Source organism: Theropithecus gelada, chromosome 4, assembly GCF_003255815.1.
Source record: "Theropithecus gelada isolate Dixy chromosome 4, Tgel_1.0, whole genome shotgun sequence".
Classification (NCBI taxonomy): Eukaryota; Metazoa; Chordata; class Mammalia; order Primates; family Cercopithecidae; genus Theropithecus; species Theropithecus gelada.
Window position 1 is genome coordinate 53099739 of NC_037671.1, and position 12071 is coordinate 53111809.

The window sequence follows — 12071 nt, forward strand, 5'->3', positions numbered from 1 at the left end:
AACTCCCCAAACCAGACAGATCTACTGCCTAGAATAGGGTGGAGGATCGAGTCCAGTCACTGAGCCCTAGCACTTGCCATGTGAACCATAAGGCCCTGAACACTGGAAATTCAGCGTCAGGACTCTCAATCAGATGCCCTGCAGCTCGGAAGCACCTGATTGCGTGGAAGGCTGGTGGTGGTTACTTGTGCAAAGAGAGTGCGACTCGAAACTCGAGTTTCTCGGATTTAGGAAATCCGATCTTTAGTTTCTACACAGCGTTGGATTTTACTTATAGTCAGCTGCTTGTTCTAAGTTTGAAAAGGGTCAGGTAGGTGTTGTACAAAATGACTGAGAAAGTGCTAGGCAATGCAACGAAAACAAGTATAAAACCAAATCAAGGCTCAGTGCTCCATTAGCTAGTCCTCGCCAAACAAATAAAAAACATACAAAAAAATGCCAGTACTAACTTTTGAGATTAAAGCATCAATCTTGGGAAGAATTTTTGGCAAATGTTATCCTCTCCGATACCTGATTTGCCAAGTGACTAGGTGAAAGGCCCTTTTGGGGGACTATAGTTAGGGCTACTTACCACACTCATACACACAATATTGCAATATGGGAACTCCCCAATATCAGGACTAAATAAAACTCAACCACAACAAAGTAGTGTTTGCCGATGTGAATTTTCTTTGCCATGAGAGACCCATGTGTTAAGCAGAAGGAATTTTTGTTGTTGCTGTTTTTCTCATTGCTTAGGTTTAAAGACTCTTGCTTTTCTTGCTTTCAGTATAGAATTCTTTTGGCCAGGGATTCCTAAAGATGGGGAACTATCAAGATTGAGGCAAAAGCAAGGCTTTTAAAAAATAGGTTGTTTCATATGCTTTTCCTTTTGCTATGTTTGGAGGCAGAAGGGGGGGCCACAGGCATGAGCCCTCCCAGTGAAATGAGCCCCCGAATCATGTGTTCACTTTTATGTTCAATCGAAATATTCTTTTCTTCTTCAAAGATGAAGACCATTCAAGACAATGGGGCCAAATAATCTAAAGAAGGATCAAGCTGATCTCGGTCCCTGCGACCTTTTACCCTTCCTTTAATTCTCAGGAGTGAACATCTGTGTTTGGAGCCAATGTCTGAAAGTAATAAAGACAATTAGAGCATTTTATTTTTTCTTGGGGAGGGGGAGTTGGGTGCCAGTGTGCAGAGGTTAAATCTTTGTCTATGACACTGCTTTTCAGGATGAAACTAGTGGAATAACATCCACTAAGCCTTGCTGCTTCTCAGGCCCTGAGGAATGGAGTGTACTAATTGTGTACTCTCAAGCTATAGGTAATTCATATGTTTCTTCCCCATCTTTATTGGTCTGTGGGCATTTAAAAAACGATCCTATCATATGTCACCTATACACCAGGAACAGAAGACAGTCTGCCTCTCTTCAACCTTGTTTGGGGTTTACTTTCAGGTGTGAGGACTATTAAATTAGGTTCCGGAATATGTTCTCACTCTCTCATCAGTTTTGTGAAGGCGCTTCCCTCTTTCATTGACCTAAAAACAAACTAAAGTCAAACCACACCCAAACCTTGACAAAACACTAATACTCACTACATGTTTGTCAATTTTTTGAAAAGTGTTTCAACCTTTAGTGTGTAAAACTGCAAAGTCCACTAATCTCAAGCCCATTCGAAAGGGTCAAAGATCTGAAAGAATAAGATATTGCAGAGATAACCAATTAGAGAAATTTATCTCCAAAACAAATGTCAACAGTGAAATAACACATTTTCTCAATACATGTTGTCCTTATGGCACTCTGTTGTGGGTTTTTGATGATCCAAAGCTTGTCTCTTGGAAAGGATATACCTGCGATCTTGAACGAGCAAACCTATTACATATGCATGCAGAAAACTCCATAACAACTTAAAACTTTTGGGTGAAGTTAAGGTTGAAAAGTGACAAAATATCTCTCCATATCTCTATCCCTCTGTATGTATCTCCTGGAATCACAATTGCAGTGAAATTTTTTCCTAATGGAGGTCATTTGGAAAAGCCATCCTATTTTTAATGTTTTAAAATTTGTAGAAGGGGATGTGTGTCTAGTAACCACAGTGTGAAACCTTAAAATGAGGGAAGAGTTTTCCTGTCAACTGGATACTGGATAGCTTCCCTGCATGTCATCACTCTAATGTCGACACAGAAACATGAGTTTGCGGTTGAATCATTCTACATTTAATCACATATGTGCACACATAGAAGACTGTTATCACTCATCATTTCTCCTTGATGTTAAACATGTGTTGGGAATTTTGGAACTCTAACTTCTCCAGGTCATTCATATTTGTGACTTTGTTCTTACACATGCAGTTTAGAAACCTACAAGGTGATAACTAGGTTATTCTTCTGTTCCGTTTTTTTTTTTTTTTTTTTTGCTGTTAATAACTCTGTCCTTCCTTTCCTCTCCCTCACTGACTCCCCCCACCCCAGCATTCTGTCAAGCAGTAGGCTGTAAAATAGTTATCCAGACCAGCAGCCAGGCAAGTGCCGTTTGAGAGTAATTTCTGCCCCAAGCATTTAGCCCAGGGCAAAGCAAGCGTGCTCTCTAACTGATCAACCTGGATATTTCATTATTCATTAATTTACTGTTTAACCAAATCCCACTCATTATCAGAGGCAACGCTTGGCAGAGCCCAGCGAACAGTAGCAGTTGGTGTCAGGCGTGGAGAATTGGCCCATTTGATCCTGGGCTGTTTTATTATTCAACACCACTGACTGAGAAAAAGGTCCATGAATAATAAAGAGCCAAAGCGTGTTTGAACTGAGAAGCATGACACAGCCTTACAAAACAGCAGTTAGAAAATTAAAGGCAAGGTGGCCCAGACTTTGCATTTTTTATCTTGGCTGTGGGCACAGACATTTATATCCCTACATTGTTTTCAATGATTTTTTTTTCAAGTCTTTAAGACAGAGACATTTGTTTCAGTTGCACCCTTTCAAAACAGGCCATTGAAGAACTCAGGAGCAAACTTACACAGCAAGAAACAAACATGCCTCCAGATGGGAACTTGAAAATGTAATTTCTAACCTTATAATCAGTTAGGTCCTTTGTGGCCCTTCTCAGCTATAGGGAAGATTTGGGTGATTTTAATTCTCCTTTGGGCCTGCCATCATCCATACCCTGGGTTGTTTTAATAATATAATTCATCATGCCAATCAAACACATGTTATATTCCTTTTCTATCCAGCTGATTCCTTGACAAGTCTTTGGGTCCATAAGCACCTGGCCACACAGGGCATATAGCAAGGAGTTTATGGGCCTTATAGGTAATATTTAAGGTCTCATTAATACGAAAGAAGGGCTTATGAAATATATATGGATGGAGGCAGTAGAAGCACCTTTTCTGAATCTACACCGGCAACAGTGGTCATGAGTTCTCAGGCTCTGGTTAGGTCTGTAAGTGTACAGTTGAATTGAATACACTTGTTGGATCTATTAGTGGCAGGCCTGAAAGTATGGTGTCTGTAGGACTGATCTATCCTGTCATTTGTTCTACTCATGCATCTTTTTAATCCATTGCTTTATAGTCCTTGAATAAGTATGATGGAACTTAAAACTGTAATGATAGCAGTACCTTTTTAATGTTTCCTTCTACTACCTAGTAACATTTATCCACACACAGCTTTACTTAGGCAGAAAAAACAAAGTGCAGGAGCTATGGCTCTTTTATTTAGATAAACAATAGCTGTGTAGGAAAAAGTTTCTGACTACCAACAAAGTCTACATGGGCTACCTATACCCATCAAAAGTAATATATAGCTGGGCATGGTGACACACACCTGTAATCCTAGCTACTCTGGAGGCTGAGACAGGAGAGTTGCTTGAGCCTAAGAGTGCAAGACCAGCCTGGGCAATGTGGTAATACTCCTGTCTCAAAAAAAAAAAAAAAACAAATGTAATATATATAACCTTCATAACTCGGCCAGGTAGAATGGCCTGGGCGCTAAATACTTAGAATGACATGTAAAAGCTCCTGTTCAAAGGTGGTAGTGGTGAAACCAAATTTCAAGTGATTTTTAATACTGGCATCTGTAAACCAATGCCGAAAGCACTAGAGGGATGTTAACATTTTTTACCTCAGGACATTTGCTTGCTTATATCGTTTGGCTGCGTCCCCACCCAAAGCTCACCTTGAATTGTAATAATCCACACTTGTCAAGGGCAGGGCCGGGTAGAGATAATTGAATCGTGGGGTCAGTTTTCCCCATACTGTTCTGGTGGTAGTGAATAAGTCTCACAAGATCTGATGGTTTTATAAATGGGAATCCCCCTGCACAAGCTCTCCTGCCTGTGCCATGTAAGACATGCCTTTGCTTGTCCTTTGCCTATTGCCATGATTTTGAGGTCTCCCCAGCCATGCTGAACTGAATTCATTATACCTCTTTCCTTTATAAATTACCCAGTCTTGGGTATGTCTTTATTAGCAGTTTGAGAACAGACTAATACACTTGCCTTGGATGCATTTGGAAACTGTTGTTAATATGTTGAATATAAAATAGGATGCAACATTGGCTTGGAAAGGGTTCTTTTAACATCATAAGATGTTAAAGAATGGCTTGTCCAACATCATGCATGTAACTCTTGACAGAACTGCAAATACAACTTTGATTTCAAAGTGCTCTTTCCTCTACAATAGATGTTAGAGCTTAGGTTTCTATTTTAGATATTAGTGTCAATTATTTTCTACGTAACTTTCTATAGTTTTGAAGGAAGAGAGCTTAAAAAAATTCTGATCCCATTGGACTGGAGTACAGTGTTTTTAAACTTATAACTTTTTACTTTCATTTTTTATTTTTAAAATTTCAACTTTTATTTTAGATTACGAGTTACGTGCACAGGTTTGTTACGTGGGTATATTGCAAGATGCTGAGGTTTCGGGTATGACTGAACCCATCATCCAGGTAGTAAGCATAGTTCCTAGTAGGTGGTATTTCAACCTTGACCTCCCCAATCCATTTTATTTATTTATTTATTTATTTATTTATTTATTTAAGACAGAGTGTTGCTCTGTCACCCAGGCTGGAAGTGCAGTGATGTGATCTTGGCTCGCTGCAACCTCTGCCTCCTGGATTCAAACGATTCTACCGCTTGAGCCTCCCGAGTAGCAGAGATTATAGGCGCCCTCCTCCATGCCTGGCTAATTTTTGTATTTTTAGTAGAGGCCGGCATCCACATGTTGGCTAGGCTGGTCTCAAACTCCTGACCTGAAGTGATCCACCTTATACTCATCAAAAGTAACATATAGCCGGGAGCCACTGTGCCTGGCCTTCCCTCCATCCCCCGTCTTATTGTCCTCAGTGTTTATTGTTCTCATCTTTATGTAAATGTATACCCAATACTTAGCTCTCACTTGTGAGGATATGAAGTATATTTGGTTTTCTGTTTTGGTATTAATTAAGTTAGAATAATGGCCTGCAGGTGCATTCATGTTGCTGCAAAGGACATGATTTTGTTGCTTTTTATGGCAGCATAGTATTCCACCGTGTATATGTACCACATTTTCTTTATTCAATTCACTGTTGATGGGCATCTAGGTTGATTCCATGTCTTTGCTATTGTGATTAATGCTTCAATGAACATTCAGGGACATGTGTATTTTTCATAGAATGATTTATTTTTCTTTTGGGTACATATATCCAGTAATGAGATTGCTTAGCTAAATAGTAGTTCTACTTTTAGTTCCTTTTTGTTGTTGTCCCAGATTTATTGAAAATAATACAGCATTGCAGAAAAGATTTAAACAGGTCCCCAAGGCATTTTGAAATTCATCCCAACTGTAGGCTGAGTGACCTGCAGGTTGGACAGACTGCCGAAGTCCAAAAGCTTCAGCATTTCCTTAGTGTCAGGATCTACTTCAATGATCCCCTGATCCAGGGCTGAGACCTCAGGAACATAATTGTCTTTCCTTTCTCTCACCTCCTCCTGCAGCTTGATGGAGATACCTCTTACTGGGCCTCTCTGAATCTGCTTCATCTGATAGGTGACATAGCCTACTATCTTGTTGTGGAGCTTCTTGCTGGGGATAATGGTGATCTCCTTGCACATGCACTTGTTCGATTGGAAGTCATTGCTCAGGCTCATGTAGTACTTTTTCTGTGATGATGCAGGCAGCCTTCTTCACGGTTTTGGTGAAAACGTGGCCCATGTTGGTGGGTCCTTGGTAAAAGAGGTAGTTCTTTGAGAAATCTCCAAACTGCTTTCCACAGAGGTTGAACTAATTTAAATTCTCACCAACAGCGTATAAGTGTTTTCTTTTCTCCATAGCCTCACCAACATCTGTTATTTTTTGACTTTTTCATAACAGCCATTCTGACTGGTATGAGATGATATCTCATTTTGGTTTTGATTTGCATGTCCCTGATGATTAGTGGTTTTGAGCATTTTTTAAATATGTTCATTGGCTGCTTGTATGTCTTCTTTGAGAAGTGTCTGTTCATGTCCTTTGTTCACTTTTTAATGGGGTTATTTGCTTTTTGCTTATTAAATTGTTTAAGTTCCTCATCGATTCTGAATATTGGACCGTTGTTGGATATATATTTGTGAATATTTTCTCCCATTATGTAGATTGTCTGTTTGTTCCTGAGTATGTTATTTTTAAAAACAGATCCTTTATAATGGATACTCTTTTGGTACACAATTTTTGGCATTAGTTGCAAGAAGAGGGAAAAATTTTTCTTCCAACTTGGTTGGTATTGGAAAGTCAGGGTAATAAGATAAAGAACCCTGTTGTTTCCCTTCTCAATATGAGAGACCAAGTTGTTCGCCTACTATTATAAATAAAAGTTAGTATAAGTTATTATAACTAAGTATGAACATGATTGAAACTTATGACAGATAAAGATAATGCTTTGACTTCTCAAGTCATACTACTAGCCCTGATTAAATCCACATCCTTGCGTTTGCCCACATGTGAAGAACTCTTGAAGTGAAGAAAATTAGATAAATATCAAACATTCATCCACTTGAGAATCACAAGGTCCTTGTTCTCCGTTTTTTTTTTTCCTAACCTTGCTCTAGGTTGAATTGAATTTTTATCAATTCAGTATCTTGAATTGATCCAGATATTGAATCTTTTTCCAAAGTGAGATGTGATCTAGGACTTTTAAGATTCTTGGGTATCACTTTAAGTCTTTGGGATTTAGAACTTCAAAGGGTTGGGAAGAGCAGCGCATGAGAGGGACTCGTCTTCATAATCCGTTTAGAAGAGAAGGTCTGTTGAACATTTGGAAGGGGAAAAATTTGACATTTTTTCTGGACTTCGTGAATCATAAAGACAAAGAGGCTTAGTATAAGTATCACTTCACCTGAGAAAATGTCCTTTCCTAACTCCTCTACCTGTTATAATTACTCCTTTTTAACTTCTCTATCAACTATTCTATTGCTGGCTGCACATTAGAATCACCTAATTAAAAAATAAATACTAGTGCCCCAAGCCCCATCCTCTGCTTTATTTGATCTGGGACACTGATATTGCTTCAAAAAATCCCTAGATGATTCTAATGTGCAACCAGCATAGCAAAACAGTGCCGTATGTTCCCAGAGCACTTTATTTCATAACTGGACACTTACTCTGTTGTCCCATAGTTCTTTAAAATTCTGTCTCCCTGGTCGCTTCATATGATAAACTGAGTATAAAGACCACGTCTTAGTCAACTTACATAAGACATAACCTCTAGGAGTTGCTTGCTCATTGAGTTCTTCTTCTCCTCCTTCTCCTCCTCCTCCTCCTCCTTCCTCCTCCTCCTCCTCTTCTTCTTCTTCGCCTCCTCCTTCTTCTCCTCCTCCTCCTCCCCCTTTTCCTCCTCCTCCTCTTCCTCCTCCTCCTCCTCCTCTCCCCTTCTCCTTCTCCTTCTTCTGATGGAGTCGCACTCTGTTGTCCAGGCTGGAGTGCAGTGGCATGATCTCGGTTCACTGCAACCTCTACCTCGCAGGTTCAAGCAATCCTCCTGCCTCAGCCCCACTAGAGGCTGGGATTGCAGGCATGTGCCACCATGCCCGGCTAATTTTTGTATTTTCAGTAGGGATGGGGGTTTTGCCATGTTATCCAGGCTGGCCTCGAACTCCTGACCTCAGGTAATCCACCCACCTCAGCCTCCCAAAGTGCTGAGATTACAGGCATGAGTCACTGCGCCTGGCCTAATTGAGTTCTTCTTTTTAAAAATCCCCAACACATTCTACTGAACAATCACCAAGTTCTACAATCTGGGGCTACATCAGAAAATAAGACAGACCTAGTCCTTTACCTTATGAAATTTACAGTATTTTTTCCTTGAGGGCAAGTATATTGTCATTGCATTTGCAAATCTATCTAGGGTTCGCTAATAGCTCACCAAGAAACATCACAGTAGAACAAATAATTATTAAGTGCTTTCTGTTTGCTAGCCACTGTGCTAGGTCTTGGCTACAAGAGGGCAGATGAACCAAGCTACAGAGGTCTTGATTGGGACATACTGTTTTATCTGCCCTTAGGACTGACCCATTTTGTGTTTTCTAAAACTTGTATGTTTGTGAAATTTTCATTTAAACTCCACTTACTTGACACATTAAATCACAAAGATTTTTAAAATCTAGAAGATTTCTACAAATTACTAAAAAATCGTATGGTTTCAGTGCCTACCCCTGCACTCTAAATGGTAAATAGAATGAATAGATGTTTGTAGATTGCTTCAATTTCAGTTTTACTCCAAGTAGGACACAGTACACTTTTTGGGTAATAATGAACATAAAATATATATCTGGTTATTTCAATACGGTATGTGTCATCTTCATTTCCTTCTAAATCAAAGATAAGTATCCATTTTGCAGAGAAAATAATTAGAACATATTTGCCTTTCACTTTATGAAGTACTTTCATTAGTTTAAATAACATCATCTGATTTGATCCTTGCACCAAGTCTGAGATGTAGGATGGTTACCAAAGCACTTCTCTTGATTTTACAGTGAGGAAACTTAGGCTCAAGTTGACACTCAAGCTCACCTTGCAAGATAGTGGCAGAGCTGATAAGTTCAATGCTCTTTCTGTCATCCCATGCTGCCATAAATGTAAGTATGCATCCATAGGCATCATATAAATATGCCAATACCAAGTTTTGCTAAAGTACTTGAAAAGCAAAAACAAAAAATCTAGTACATTAATGTGTTATAGCATAATATATGTTTTAACAGCTTATTAGTTTGCATTAGCTAGAGAAAGATGTGCTTCTCACATTTGTGCAAAATTGAACTATCGAATATTTTTAAAAGGATGAAGATTTACCTCTTTCAAGTATATAAAAGAAGTGGACCTGCAATAATTAAAGATTTCTTTTAGAGGTTCTTAGAGTGCCTACTTTGGTTAATACTTAAGAATGTTTTGTAATTATACTCTCAATTATCTTTGTGTTAATGGGTGTTCCTCAAGTACTTGAGGATGCTAACAACAGTGTATTCTCTTAAACAGTCTACATATGCTCCCTATAAACTTTATTTACACTACAGATTTGTTCAGCAAGTCTTTTGTTTGTTGATATGGTAACGGAAAACTTCTGCTTAGCCAGACTTTCAGTAGATCAGAAATTCCGATTTAAGGTGAGTCTGAATTAATGAAGTTTTACTTTATTTGCAATTTAATAGGTGTTGCCCCATATATCTGTCTTTACATACATGTATAACTTTATTAATATATATGTTTTTATACATTTAACAGTACTTTGCAGAGCTACTGACTTGATTTATCAATGAACCTGAGAAATTTCAAATTATTTTATAGCTTCTTAGCATAGATTTGTCTTAGTCTGTCTGTAGCTGTGGAGGAAAAATTCTGTTTCCTTAAGTCCTTTTATGAGGGTGCCAAAAGGTATAAAAATATGAAGCCATTTAATAGCCAGGCTCTTTGAAACTACCAAGCACACACAGTGTGCGTGCTAAGTTTAATCACAGTGATGGATTTACACATAATGTCTCAATTCCAGACTCCCTCATTAGTGCAGTCAATCTTGAAATTCTCCCTGGTGAGAAGGGTGAAGGTGACTTCAATACCCGTGAGGACGGCTGGATATTGACAACACCCAGAAAAAGACAGTGGGAAAAATCTCTACCATATGAGGCTATAATCCTAGCTGTGGTCAATGTGTTGAAAGCTTTATATTTCCTGACCACAGGATCTTTCTATAAAATGAACAGGGAGGAGGGATATTCCTAGGATTAGCCAGCTGGCTATTCCTATATGCTTATTAAAATTTCTGGAAGAAATGGTGGGGCCTTTAAACCCTTTTACAATAAAATGACTATATCCGTTTGAGAAATTATAACTTTTCCCTCCTCCAACTATTTCATGCAAGAGGGCAGAATAAAATATTTTCAAACTTAAAATTTGATAGTTGCAGCAAAGAAATGGGAATATAGAAAATGGTGGTAAAAACAGCAGTAGCAGCAGAAGCAAGGAGAGAATCCAGATGTCACCTTTGCAGGAAGTCTTTTTCTCCTCTGAGGACCCGCAGGTCAGGCTTTTAAATTTTGGGCAAAACACAGTTTTATTCCATGCCATACAGAGTGTGGAGACAGCCTTGTCTTTTGGAGGCTGCATTTGGAACCTGCTGCCTCTTTTATTCAACACCCACATGTTATTCCTCTAGCTTGCTGAGTGAATCCCTGCACGATTGTGGCATTAAAGAAAGCAAAGCACTGGCAATGTATCTAGCCTCTTTGTTTAGGAGAAGAAAACCAAGTAACTTAACACTTAACATTCATCAGAAGACACTGGGTCATCAGGAACACTGTAGAAATAGCATTAGAATTGGGTCCCTTTTATACGAAATCCTCAGGGTGTTTAGTCAATAGTACCAGACGCCGGAATATTGTGTTTTATAGTCTTCTTTCTCCTCTTCCTTCTCCCCCTCCTCTTCTTCTTTTTGATAGAGATTTAGTAAGTAAAGCCAAGATGTGTGTGTGTGCGCGCGCGCACACACACACACACACACACTCTCTCTCCCTCTCTGTGTGTGTGTGTGTCTCTGAATATATAAGTAGATCTCCATTTCCTTCTTCCTCTCCCTCTACTTTAAATAGATCACTAAGCCAACTAGCTCTTCATTTTCAGATGAGGGCCCTCAGGATATACATAGAGGATATCCAGTGAACCTTCAGTATCTTGACATTTTATCATTCCATTTGAGACTGTGTATTTTCTTCTAATTGATATTTTCAGAACTTGATTGGGGCCTTGAATGAACTTGAAGGAAAATCTTTTGTTGAAAAGTATAATTAAAACAATAGTTTATATCTGTTTAGCTTTTGTACAGTTTATAGTGTGCCTTCATACATTTTATTTAATTCCCCATAACAATTTATCTAATATATTATGAACTACTTAGAATTAGTTAAGCAGAGGGCTGTTGAGGAAAGTTAATAGGCTTGTTCAGCAATAAGAAACTAAAGAGATTTAACCTGACTTTCTGGAAGTCTTCTAATTGCCATTGGACATCCTGCCACACCAGAGTCCTCTAAATCGTAATAGACAATCCACACTTATCAATTTGACTACAATAATTTAGGTGGATCATGAAAGAATGAATTAGCATATTTTAAAGGGGTGTGTATATCTGAATTAGCATATTTTTAAAGGGATGTGTGTATAAGGGACCCAATTCTAATTCTACTCCTAAAGTGTTCCTGATGACCCAGTGTCTTCTGATGAATGTTAAGTGTGTTTCCAACCCTCTGGTTTCTGGGGGTGGGGTGTATATATGTAAGTCATGGGTGGTAGTGTAAGATGAAGAGAGGGCACTGAGTTTTAGAAAGATGTCTGCTTTCTGGCATTTAATCATCAGGATTTAAGAGCATGAAAAGACAAAGGATATGTTAAATGATTGTCCAAAGGGGGAATGAGGAAAGGAATATAAGGATGGAAAAGAAAGCAAGATAGGACAGAATGGAGAAATAAAGGAAAAAATAGATTAACAATTGGGAAAGTAAGTGAAACAGCTGGTAATACCACTGTTCTTTCTGACTGAAGGCTAATTTTGGGACCCTCAAAGATGATGTTGAAATTGACTCAGCCAGATAT

The 12071-nt window shown here is 38.7% G+C and overlaps 1 pseudogene; it reads right to left on the bottom strand.

The window, feature by feature from the left end:
- Positions 1 to 5735: 5735 nt before the first annotated feature.
- Positions 5736 to 6173, bottom strand: LOC112623618 (annotated as a pseudogene).
- Positions 6174 to 12071: the final 5898 nt, after the last annotated feature.